Genomic DNA, 12,989 nt, shown 5'->3' with positions numbered 1-12,989 from the left:
TGTCTGTCATCTTCAGCCCAGAATCCATCATAACAGCCCCTGAATCAGTTTGGTGGGCACCAATACAACCCATAGAATTTGTATTTTATTTTTTAGAGGTTTGCATTGACCATGTAGCCTAATCTCTCCTCACATGCCTACATGTCTCTGTAGCCTAGATCACTGGATCTAGATCACACCCCTTCTGCTTTGACAATCTCACTTCACCCTCCGTGATTTGACTATCATGGTTACTTTGAAATGGTCCTTTGATATCATCCATTTGGTTTCTATTATGCGTGTGAATGTAATGACTGTACATATCAGCTCTTAACAGTCTAAACAGGAGCAGACAACAATGTGGAGGCTACAAAGTAATCACACTCAGGACTTCCCAGGCAGTGCAATAAAAAAGCGCTTTGGAATGGAATGCATTTATTCCGAAGGCATACTAGAAGGCTTTGGGCTGGAATGCTGCTCCAGAGAGAAGAGGCAAAGATAGAGGCAGAGGAAATACTAAGGTCACAGTGAACTGTCACTGGAAAGGGCAAAAGTGACAAGAAGTGTAAGATTGGAGGTGCGTTCTCTGTCCTCCCTTCCTTACTCCAGATTGTCAAGAGGAAGAACATTGAATGCCCTCAGATGGATGTCCCTCAGGTGGATTGTGTCCCATCTAGTTTAGTTTTGTCTTTTCTGTCCTGCAAAGGTGAATGCTCTCAGTGTGTGCTCTCTAGAGTCTAACTTTAAAGAAATTATATTATAAAAAGGCTTGATGCCATCAAAACCTGTGCCATACTGAACATTAAGTGACCACTGTGGGAACATATTGTAAAATCAGCAGTACCCTAAAGCTAACCCTAACCACTCTAATGTCTCAACTGGCGTTGTGAGTTAGGTGACAGAGGTACAGTACAGTATATGGGGGTAGTGCTCGCCTGACCTAGTGGATAGTAAGTTGGGCTAGTGATCTGGACTGGTGATCGGAAGGTCAAGAGTTCAAATCCCACCTGGAACACCACCACTAGTGTGCCCTTGAGTAAGGCACCTAACCCTAAATTACTTCAGGGAGACTGTCCCTGTAATCTCTAATTGTAAATTGCTTTGCTAATGGTTAAAATGTAATGTAAATGTAATATGACATGCAGACTACCTCAGTAGAGACGGACGTAGGCTACTGTACTGCTCTGTAGTTTCCGTAGCCCAGTGATGATCATCTAGTCTGGTAGATGTGCAGATGAAATCCTATTACGACAGCTCCGGCTGAACGCAGGGGACAGATTTTCATTATGCTCTAAAACCCTCTCTTTGCATGCTGGGATTATTACACAAGGTCTGTCATTAGAGAATGACTGAATTAACAACGTTTTCAGTAAGGGAATGAATGAATGAAAGAAATAAGGAGTACACAATGTCTAAATACAGAGAGGGGTCCTGGTTTATACCAGCCATTGGAATGATCATGGGAAACAAATTGAGTGGAACAAAGAATGTCGATAACCCCCTTCATCCTCCCCCTCTTTACTCTAGTCTGCTCTGATAGTCTCCCTTCTCACTGGCTGCTCACCATGACTTCCCAATAGCAACTATGGAGTTGGGGTTCTCCTTTATACGAACACCCAGTGCATGGTTTATCAGCCAGACTATAGAGTGTCCACCTCAAGATATAAGGTAGCAACCCACAGGAGTTTATACTGGGCAGAGTGAGTCCGCCCTCTTCAAGGTCTTCAGGTTTCAGGAAGCAGGGGGAAATCAATACACTATTTCCTCACCGGTTACAAACTGTGCCTTATGTGCCCCTGTGTTTTGATCATTGAGCCACATTTGTTGTTATAGAGTATCTAGTAACGTTGTAGATACTCAAGAAACAGCAGTGCATTTAAAAAAATATAAAATAATAGTTTTGATTTGGGAAATCTCCATGTAATGACATAATGGAACAGGGCATTTTCTTTTTGTCAGTACACAAGGGGGTCCAAACCCTAGCTCAGTGCTGTGTGTTATGCGTCATGTACAGTAGGTAAGCCTAGACAGAGGACACTGAGAGGGACAGGGGTCATGTATCATGCAGCCAGTATGGGTGTTGCAGTTGAAACTAAGACAGGGGGTAAAAGGGCTTGTGTTGTGCAGTAAGGCCTCATGTGGGTGGTAAAGGTCAGCCTAACGGCCAAGCTCCACCGGCTGCGTCGCGTTGACTCGCCATCAATTTCCCGTTGTCCAAGCTCCACCTGCTGCGTCGCGTCAACGTTGATATTCATCCGTAGTGTAATGAATGGGTTAATTCATAGTCAGGACAGCGCATGCGCCTAGAGAGAGTTCATGATACACCAGTAGGTGACTGACAGGTGTCGAGAGAATCGAAGTAAACTGGTTATACCTTTGTATTTTTTCTTGACTCAAGTGTCTTATTATTCTATGTCCAAGTGACATTACACGTAGTATCGTAGAAAAGCATTGACGCTCGCAATTCATATAATATAATATTTTTCGTCCTCAAGGATGAGCCGTTCGTCGTCCATTACTGCAAGAGGAGTTCACCACAGGTGCGGTGATTGACGCCCCACGGCGCCCACGTGGGGCGTCTCATTGTGACGTCTGCGTCCATCCACCGTCAAAAATCAAACTTTTTTGAAAGTCTACTTTGGACACAGCCATCGGACGCAACGCTGACGCGACGTACCGCAGCAGGTGGAGCACCTTTCATTGATTACAATGCATTTGATCCCAATTTCGGACGCAAAGCACATTAGACGCAACGCTCGATGGCCACGGTGGAGCTTGGGCGTAAGGCAGACAGGGAGAGGGACACAGATGTACTGAGAGGTGTCAGTGCTGTAACACGTTGCATGACTCCCTGATCGCTGAGTCACTGTGACCCCCCCACCACCACACACACACACACACACACACACACACACACACACACACACACACACTGGCCCCTGGTCACGGCAACCAGGACACAGTCATTATTGCATTATTGATCTGTCATTTTATTCTATTTTATTTTACTTTATTTAGTCAGGGATGCACACTGATTCAGGGAGACATAATTGCTAGGATTGATTAGCTATAATGTAATTAGTGTTGTGTCGAGTCGGGTCAGCCTGGACCTGGAACGTTATGATCTGATGAGAATCGATGAGGAGGGATCATAGTCAGCCCAGTAAATTGTATAGGCACGGTTAGAGTTACAGCGAGCAGTATATTTAGTTAGCCTAGTTGATGTAGAGTACTACTGTGTAGTATATGATTGCTTAGCCCGAATAAGTGATTTCACTTTATAAAGCAGGTACGTTTGGACATTTACCAGCTCAGTGGCCTTGCGGTTAGAGTGTCCGCCCTGAGATTAGAAGGTTGTGAGTTCGATCTCCGGCCGAGTCTTACCAAAAACTATAAAAACGGTACCCGATGCCTCCCTGCTTGGCACTCAGCATTAAGGTTTGGATTCAGGGTAAGACCCTGCAACATACCAGAGTCATGTCCAGGGGTTGTACTTCAAGCCACCTCACGCTACGGAAACAGGAGATAGGCTCCTGCTGCCTAAGGCCAAATTACACTGGGAGCGTCAACCTTACCTTACCTGCGCGGCGCGTGTGAGTCTACTCACGCTGACTGCTGCTCGCTCGCTAGAGAGTAGAAGGCTCGCTTATTCAGCGTGTGTTTTTCAGCGTGAGGCCGACGTGAAAATTATCTACCAGCAACACAGCCTACAGTTTCAATGTCTACATCTGTAAATATGTGTCGCGGTCTGGTGAACTTGCAAACAACACGCTCACTCGAAGGGGTCAAAAAGTGAAAGTGAAACTTATTGTGTCAACAATATTTAGTTTTCGTTTTTTTTCATAACACCAACTTGAAGTTTTAAAGTACCCACTCAATATAATAAACAACAGTTTGTGGATTGGATTCACTATTCTCGTTTGCCGGAGGCTACCGGTAAGGGAGACTTGACTTGTAAACATACAAACATCGTTTTAGCTTGTGTTCAAAAGCAAGAACTGTGTGTTCATCTTGTTATGTGTAGTTATGTGTTTTTAGCATGTCGATGTTCTCTCAGCATGTTGTGATGTTATTAAAATACAATTTAGACCTTCATAGCGATGTGTTTTGTTAGCCGCTAGCTGTTAGCAGCGCTCGTAGCTGTGGCTGCGTTTAGAGTCACTTTTCTCCCGTTCAGTGTTTGAGGTGAACCAACATTCAAATACGCCTGTCGTGTTCACTTTTTCTCAGATTTCAATGTATGACACATCATTTGAAAGCTACAATCTGTAGTTTAAGCACATGTAAAAAAAACTGACAAATAATTTTGCCCTCTGGTTGCACATTTCACCAGACCGCGTCACATATGTGACAGGGCATGGTTAAAAAGTCCGCAACTAGGGTAAAATCATTTTCCATTTTTTTCCAGATTATGAAAGGGTAGATTTCAATTTTGTAAGCTTTAAAATTATGTCATACATTGAAATCTGAAACAAGTTGAAGAAGTCATGGATATTTTAATGGTGATACCCTCCAAATGAAATGACCATTTTGAGAAAACCAGGTTGAAAGTCTTCACATAGTTTTTTCACAGAGGTAATGGGTGGGAACAATAGCTGGTTAACTCCACCCTAATCACTCCCTCAAGACAACCACTCCCTCAAGACAACCACTCCCCCATTACACTACCTGTCATTACCTACCTGTCATCTGTCAGTGGGGTTGTCAGCTAACCCTCAGGTAACAAAATTGCAGGGCTGACATGTTTAAATTGCTAAATAATAATAATAATAATTCAAGATTCATGATTTTTTTATTGCCATGTGTGCCAAAAGTTTATTATATCCCATTACCCCATAAGTACAAGAGAGTAAAATTCATGGCAATGGAAAAAATTAGGCAAGATACAATAATAGAATAAAAAATAATAATGTTGTGTCCGTGTGTATGCATTTATCATTATAGTCCATAAAGCATCTAGTGGGACTTCGGTGTAGTTCCTTCCCATCCCATCTGGGCATCAAAGCTGTAATAAAAAAAGAAGACAGTACATTTAAAATGATTGCCCACTGTTACCAACACCACTTTTACGAAATAGCCTACTACTATCTTCATAAAATAGAATTGCTTATACAATGCCAATGACAAATACCTGAACTGCTGGTGACTCTCATCAAGGTGTCATCTCTCAGAACCTCTCACCTCCTCATTCTGTAACACAAATGTCAGGTCAGAGGTGTGGACACTTCTCTAGTATAGGTTTTCCATAGACTCAGTGTACTGTACTTGTACTGAAGTAGGCTAGTGAAATCATTTCAATTCACAGTATTATTCTACAGCAAATCTACATATCAATGAATTGATCATTATTTTTGATTCCACATAACATTACCGTTCATTACAAAAGCATTTACTTTTTCTATAATCTATTATATCTCTAACAAAGCTAGCTAGCTAGCTAACAAGCTAACACTTGTTTGGCTAGCTAGCAAACAAGCTAACACTTGTTTGGCTAGCTCGTACACACAAACACACTAAAATGGTGCATGAAACATACTGTACAGTATGTTGCATGTTTAGTAGGTCTGCAACAAATGTATTTATTCATTATGTTTTATCTTTGACAACGTATTTCTTCCTCCCACGGAAGATTCGACGCAGAAGTATAAATTGGGCTTAAGGGCCATTAGGCTCGAGAACCACAGGTTCTCAAGGCATACTTACTTACTTTACTTTACGTTTGGAAAGATTCATTTTTTTTTGGACACATGCTTACAGCCTACTGTTTATAATTTTATACAACATGAATAACAATGTCATGTACTTAGTAAACATAAGATAATCTCTCTGGCATCAGTTCTGGCTGTAATTAGTTCACCCAAAGTGTAGACATGTTTATGTGTTGGTTTTAGCTTCAGGAAGACTCATCTGTTGGCAGGGGGATTCATCTGTTGGCAGGGGGATTCATTGCTCTGAAGCGGTTGTAAACTGTATCCCTGATAGGAAGTAGGCCTAGATTGGGACTGGGGTGGGGAAGAAAGCAATCACCCACTAAACTGTCAATTCTTAAGGATAATTAAGTTGGATGGTCTGTCTATACAGAGTATTATTGTGGTCTGTCTATACGGAGTGTTATTATGTGTCTTTCACCTGAATGATGATGAATGGACACTGAGTAAACAGGCCATTTTGCCCATTTGGGTAGGGTGACCAGATGTCGCGGTTTGTCTGGGATTGTCCCAGTTTCAAGCGGAGAGTCCCAACATATATCTGTATAACATTAAAATGTCCCGGGTTTGCAACATTCACTACCAAATTGTCCCGGTTTTCACCACAAATACTGGAATGTTTCCACATACGAGTCGGAGGCGAAAGTCAAATGCACAAATCCAACGGTTTAATAAACCACCAAAACCGCACCAAACAAACAACTATATAAGCAACAACTGAATTGCCTGTGCGCGCGCATGGACGTGTGTTCATGATAAGGGTTCCGGTTTGGGGGTTTTGAAAATCTTGTCACCCTACATTTGGGTTGTTTGGCATCTTTATTATTATAAAAAAAATATGAAGTGCTGTTAATTACCAAGTTTGACAAGTTTTCAGGCAGTTCAGTGTTTCCTCCAGGAATTTTTACAATGGTGGCGGATGGCCATGGCTGTAGGCCATCCGCCACCTGCGATTTTTTTTCGCGTGCACGCGCATGAAACGCGCACGCGCGCTCAAAACAACGATCTTTTATTACATTTTTTTTTCTAATCACAGCCAAAACTAGAGGATGGCCCAAAAAAAAAAGATATGAATATACAGAATATAAACTTGTGACTGACAGTCACATACACACACAAAGATCATCAGCTATAATATAATACGAAGTAGGCCTACATGAGCACAAAAGCGGCTAACGTTACTGATTAACTGTTTACTGTAGTGCAGAGAGATGGTAGTCGTAGGCGGCGTATCAAATGACAAAGCTAAACGTTTAATGAAGGACATGAACGATTGTCAACAACACACTCAAGCAGTAAATAGAACAGTCTAAACAACTTGGGTACTACGGACGGAACAATAGTCTCAACCTATAGTTCCGTGCGTGAATTATGTCAACCCACCACATTACAGAAGTAAAATCACAGTCAGATGGAGCATTCGGTAAACAGCTGAGTATCAGCTGAGTTAAAGAAAACAAACTCTTACCTTTGATGAGACCCACATGAGCCCTGTTTTCCCGTACTTCTCCCGTGTGTCTCTTATTGTCCAAATGTTCCCTGAATTTTAGCTGCATGTTTTTCCAGCATGTAATTCCGTTGTCAATAAAAAAATCGTCTCCCCTTCTTTTCCCCTTGACAATACTGTGTCGTTGCTAAAGTGACGGCACATAAGAATCGTTTTTTGACTTGCTAATGTCTGCTAACGTAGCACTTGAAACTGGCGCCGTTCTCTGGACTGCAGCTGCTCCCGCGTTAGCATTAGCATCCATCTTTTCTTCTCCCTTCTCACCGTCACGAGCTCAAATGACACTTGTCGGACGATCTAACTCTTAACACTCACTTACAGGACTTCTGACACCATGTCGTGTTATTCTATTAAACATACACGTGAGTCCTTCTGTATTTCAATGTAAGTGTCTTTATTTTAACTCGCTCTGTAAGCTCTACAATACCGGTCTCTTGTTGTCTCGTCGTAACCTGCCCACCTGACCTGGGGGGTATTCCATCAACGTCGCTAAAGGAAAATCCTGGCTTATTTTTGATAACTCTCGCGAGACCTATCAGAATATGCCTGGATATTTGTAAGAACTCTCGCGAGATTTATCAGACTAAACCTGGATTTTCCCTTTAGCGATGTTGATGAAATACCCCCCGGATGTCACTACGGTGGCCTGTACACAATAACAATAATACCACAGTTCACATTTAGACCAATCAGGAGCCCTTGTGTCACGTCGTCAACTGAATGTCATTAATCTGATTTTGGATCAGCGGTTAGAGAGAGATGGCCGTGGATTTAGGTGCACTTTTAGTCAACATCCATTATAGCGCTGATCTAGGATCAGATATATTTTAATCAGCTAAAATGTTCCGATTTTTATTTTTTTTTTTTTTTTTGTGGACTGAATCAATTCGTGGCGGAGGAAATTCCATCGTGGCGGCCCGCCACCAATAAATGCATGTAGAGGAAACACTGGAGTAGGGATACACGATATGCATTTTTCCCAACCGATACCGATAACCGATGTTTACCCGCTTCTCGTGGCCGAGAACCGATATGAGAACAGATATAATTTCACAGTTGATAACCTGTAGTTCATGCACACCTGAAGGTAAGAAAGGCTATGTAGTGAGCAAAGATTGATGATTTAATATTCCATAGTGATCTCACCAAATCTAACTTTCATCACTATTGTTAACACAACAAAGAGAACACTTCTGACTCTTCAAATGTTCATTTATTTTAAAAAAGGAAATACATTTCAACATTGTTGAAAATCACATCACACTCACTAGTCAAGCCAAACTATTGCAATGCATGGATTGGGTGAGTAATCCCCACTGCTACCTAGTTAACTATAACACTACTTTACATTGTTACCTAGTTAACTATAACACTACTTTACATTGTTACCTAGTTAACTATAACACTACTTTACATTTTTTTTTTTTTTTTTTTAAATTTTTTTTTCAGATTTTATCCCCTTTTCACCCAATTTGGTAGCCAATTTAACCCAACTTAGCATCCAATTATCCCCTGCCTATTGCGAAGGATCCGCCGCACGACCCCGTGGTCGGCAGTCCCAGAGGAGGCCGCCAGGCAGACTAGGCTGACTGGCTCCTCGAGCCCAGTACCGTTACTCCGACACCAGACGGGGGCGGTGTTGCGCGACGGATCCTAGTCCAGAACTACTCCTATACCCCCCTCGGAAGCGGCCGGCCAATATGCCGCTTCCCGTGTGCCTCGGCCATATCTGGATCTGGCGAGCCGGGATACGAACCCCGGCCCCGGTGGGCAGCATGCACTAGCGGCCAGTGCTTAGACCGCTACACCACCGCGGGGCTACTTTACATTGTTACCTAGTTAACTATAACTCTACTTTACATTGTTAGCAGGCTCACAAAACAAGCCGTGTTAGTTGACTAGCGGTGTCATTCATTTTCAACAACGCTTAGCTCACGCTTTTATTTTGAAATCGCGAAAACGAAAACAGAAGTCAATGTCGGAATGAGCCTCTCCTTGTTGTTCAGATAACAGATGCCAAACTACCGACATGTTTGCTGTAATAATATGATTTGGCAGTAGAAAGCCATCAGTCAATAGCTCGTCTCATTCACAGAACAGCATGGGTTGCCTGCACTGTTTGATTGCGTATTTTATAGCAGACTACAGAGATGGTGAACATTAGCACTAGCTAACATTGGCTATCTATTTACCTTAGCTTACCGTTAATTGACTGCATGGCTGTACGCAGGCGGAGCATCATGAGCACGACAACCGGAACCGGAAATATTTCCGGCTTCATATTATCGGCTCTATATCGGCTAAAATTTAATAAAACCGATAAACATTAATTTCCCAATATCGGGCCGATAATATTGTGCATCCCCAGAATAGAGTGATGGAGAAATAGCTGAAAACGTGGCTAGCTATGTGTACTATGTATTTCTAGAGAGTGTAAAGGGAGAGAGTAGCATTTTAGCTCTTCAACGAAGTGAAACGAAGTGTACCACTCCTAAAGCAAAGCATAGCGCTTCCTTAAAACTAATCTCAACCTATATAGTACACTCAAACTGAGATTTAATTTATTTGTTCACCTAAGTTTCCTCCACCTAGTTTAGTGTGTGTCTGCTACCTTTGTGGCAGTGTTTGTTATGGGATTATAATTGCTCTTTGTGTGTGTGTGTGTGTGTGTGTGTGTGTGTGTGTGTGTGTGTGTGTGTGTGTGTGTGCTGCGCGTTCCATTGTGATGTGTCAAGGCTCACCGCAACAATGCCGCATAGTTCCCAATTCTGGCAAACAAATAGAACGAGGCCTGTGTCAGTGTGAGAGCTTAGTGTGAAAGCAAGCAAGAGAGTGTGTCCGTGCATGCGTAGGAGGGAGGCATCGGGACGTCGGGACAGGAGAATTCATTCTCTGCCTCTCTCTCCTTTCACCCCAACCTTCCCCCTTTACCCTCCTACACACAGCTCAGACAGGCCTGTCAGAAGAGAGGGAGAGGACAGGAGAGGGGGATTGGTACAGGGTGTGGCAATGTGAGAGCAGAACTGTGGCGCTTCTCTCCAGAGTGAGTTTTAATGTGCCACAGCAAGGTCTGAGTTACACAGAAATGTCCACAGAAAAGTCCTGACTGAGCCTAATAACATTAGGACACACACACACACACACACACACACACACACACTGACACACTGGGCCCAAATTCCAGCTTCCGCTTTAGTTTTCGTGAACATAGCCGCAAAGTTGTCATTTCATTCAACAACAACAAACTTTCAGTTAGCGTAGAAGCAATGAGTAGGTGGGGATAATTCAGTATGAGATAAAGATATTCATTGTCTGCACCAATTAGAATTTCACCGTTGTCTAACGTCAGATAGCGTGACGCCATCTGCACTGACCGTGGCTCAGATAAGTTATTATATATCTTTATCGAATATTTACCATAGTTGTAGTTGAGTTTAACTTATGTGTGTATGGTATCATAATCTAACCACACAGCAAGTTTAGAGTAGGTGCCAAATCCAAGTGTTTAATGAACCTGTCCCACTTATCTCATACAGTAGACTATTTCATATTTGCACCAGCGATATCTTCCATCATCCCATAACCAATATCACCTGCCACTTTGATTTAGTCTTACTTCAGTTGCCTTCATGCATTTCAAGTACCCTAACAGGCAACCTTGGTCATTCGATGTATTATGGAATACAATAATGAGTTTCCTAAGGAATAACACTAGGCCTACTTCCATATATTTTGTAGGGGATGATGTATTGGTGGTATGATGGATTATCCCCGACAATTGATGTTCTATCAAATAAGTGTATATTTTCACCGGTTGGTAGCCTAATTACTGAACATGGAATAGATAATTGTCCCACCTTAATTCCAAAACACTGAATTTACACGTGGTTTTAGTGGTGTGCGGTGCTTTTCTGTGGAAGCAAATTGGGGCCCACTGGCTTTCTATCAGACACTGGTCCTTTCTCTGGTCTCCGACACAGGCCTACTGTCAGGTTAACAAGTCAGAGTCTCAGTGTGTGGAGGGGACAGCTAACTCCACGGAAGCTAACATATTAGCATGAATCACAGTTTTTTTTCCATGAATAGGACTAAACATCAAAGACATCCTCTGGTTTTTCACATCAATGCTCGCCTTTAATATGGAGATGTCTGGGTGGGTGCCACTCCTCCACAGGCTAGGATAGCTGCGCAAGTGGAGCATTTGCATACACACACACACACACACACACACGCACAGACACGTGCATACACTTACAGTTCAGAAAATAAAATGGTGGCTCCCCTCCACACACTGTACATAACATCTGCTTTCACATTTCCAGATTTGCTTACTCACACAAACACACACACACACACACACACACACACACACACACACACACACACACACACACTCACAAAAACACACAATGTTTGAACCTGCCACAGTTCTGCAGCAATGTCAGCTCAGAGGATAAGCCTCCCCTGCTCCCTCCCTCTCACCCTCCCTCTCTCACACACACACACAGCAGTTGGATGGCTGACAGGTTGTGGAGGCCCTCGTGGCTCTCCGCCCACCACTGATTAGGAAAGCAGGGCTCTGCTGCACAAGACACACACAGTACACACACAAACTAGAGATAGACCGATCCCATACCGAGCATCGGTATCAGGCCAATTTTGGCCTATAATGCTGGATCAGGAATCGGAGATGTTAAAGGTCCTATATAAAAATATAAAAAAATGTCAGTGCTTGTGCTATACGTTTGGGTCTCTGATGACCCTACTAGCACAGAAACTGTGAAATTAAGCACATCTTTTAGTTTTTTTGTGGGCTGCGTATTTCAGAAAGCATGCGTTTCAACAAGCCTTTCAGATTTGTCTCTCGGCCTCACGTCACACTGGGTAGAGTGGAGGCGGCGCGTATGGACATCCATCGTATTAAATCAGCTGAACACATTGTTGAACATTTCCCTGCCACGTTCATCCTGCCACGTTCATCCGTCCACTACAAGGGAAGCTCCGATTGTTTCATTCAAATAGTTTTGGATTCATTGTTTTGTGAGGAACACAGGGATATTTGATGTGTTTTTGAATCTGAAGAAAAACGCTGATGATTCCCGACCCGTGTGGATCCGCATGTCACTTTCGAACGCAAGGTCCAATCGTTTCCATTCAAATGGTTTTGGATTCCTTGTCTTGTGGGGAATATGGTGAATCCGCAGAAAACCGCTGACAGAGGGAGAGAGAACCAGTGAGAGACTGTGAGGAGCCAGCTATCAGCTGTACTGTACGTATTCCACTAGCTGAACAGCTTACAGAAACACCTGTTGTGACCTGTTGCTCTCCTACAGTTCCTGTGTGCTACTTCAATAGAATTACTGAAGTGGTCCTCAGGAACCACACAATGAATACTGTGTCAGTCTGTAATCCCAAGGCTTGGTGTTGAACTGGGACGTCCTCCCAGGCCACAGCCCCCATGGGTCCACCTTTAAACACAGGCCAGAGGGAGGGGTCTGGACATGCTTGATGACGTGCGACAATACACATCATACAAACTAACACATCATACAAACTAACACATCATACAAACTAACAGGCGTTGACACTCTCCAGAAAAACACTAGACTCTATCCAGGGCTAGATAAAAACACTAGACTCTATCCAGTGCATACATACATACATAGACATATTATATCGTCCCAGCGGTGTGAGAGGTGAGGATTTTTGGTCATTTAATGCATAAGAAGTAGTGTTGTTCCGATACCATTTTTTGATCCCGATCCCGATACCGATACCTGACCGTGCAGTACTTG

The sequence above is a fragment of the Nansenia antarctica genome, assembly GCF_963989245.1.
Source record: "Nansenia antarctica genome assembly, chromosome: 13".
Lineage (NCBI taxonomy): Eukaryota > Metazoa > Chordata > Actinopteri > Argentiniformes > Microstomatidae > Nansenia > Nansenia antarctica.
The sequence above is the reverse complement of the archived record's forward strand: the minus strand, read 5'-3'. Positions refer to the sequence as shown.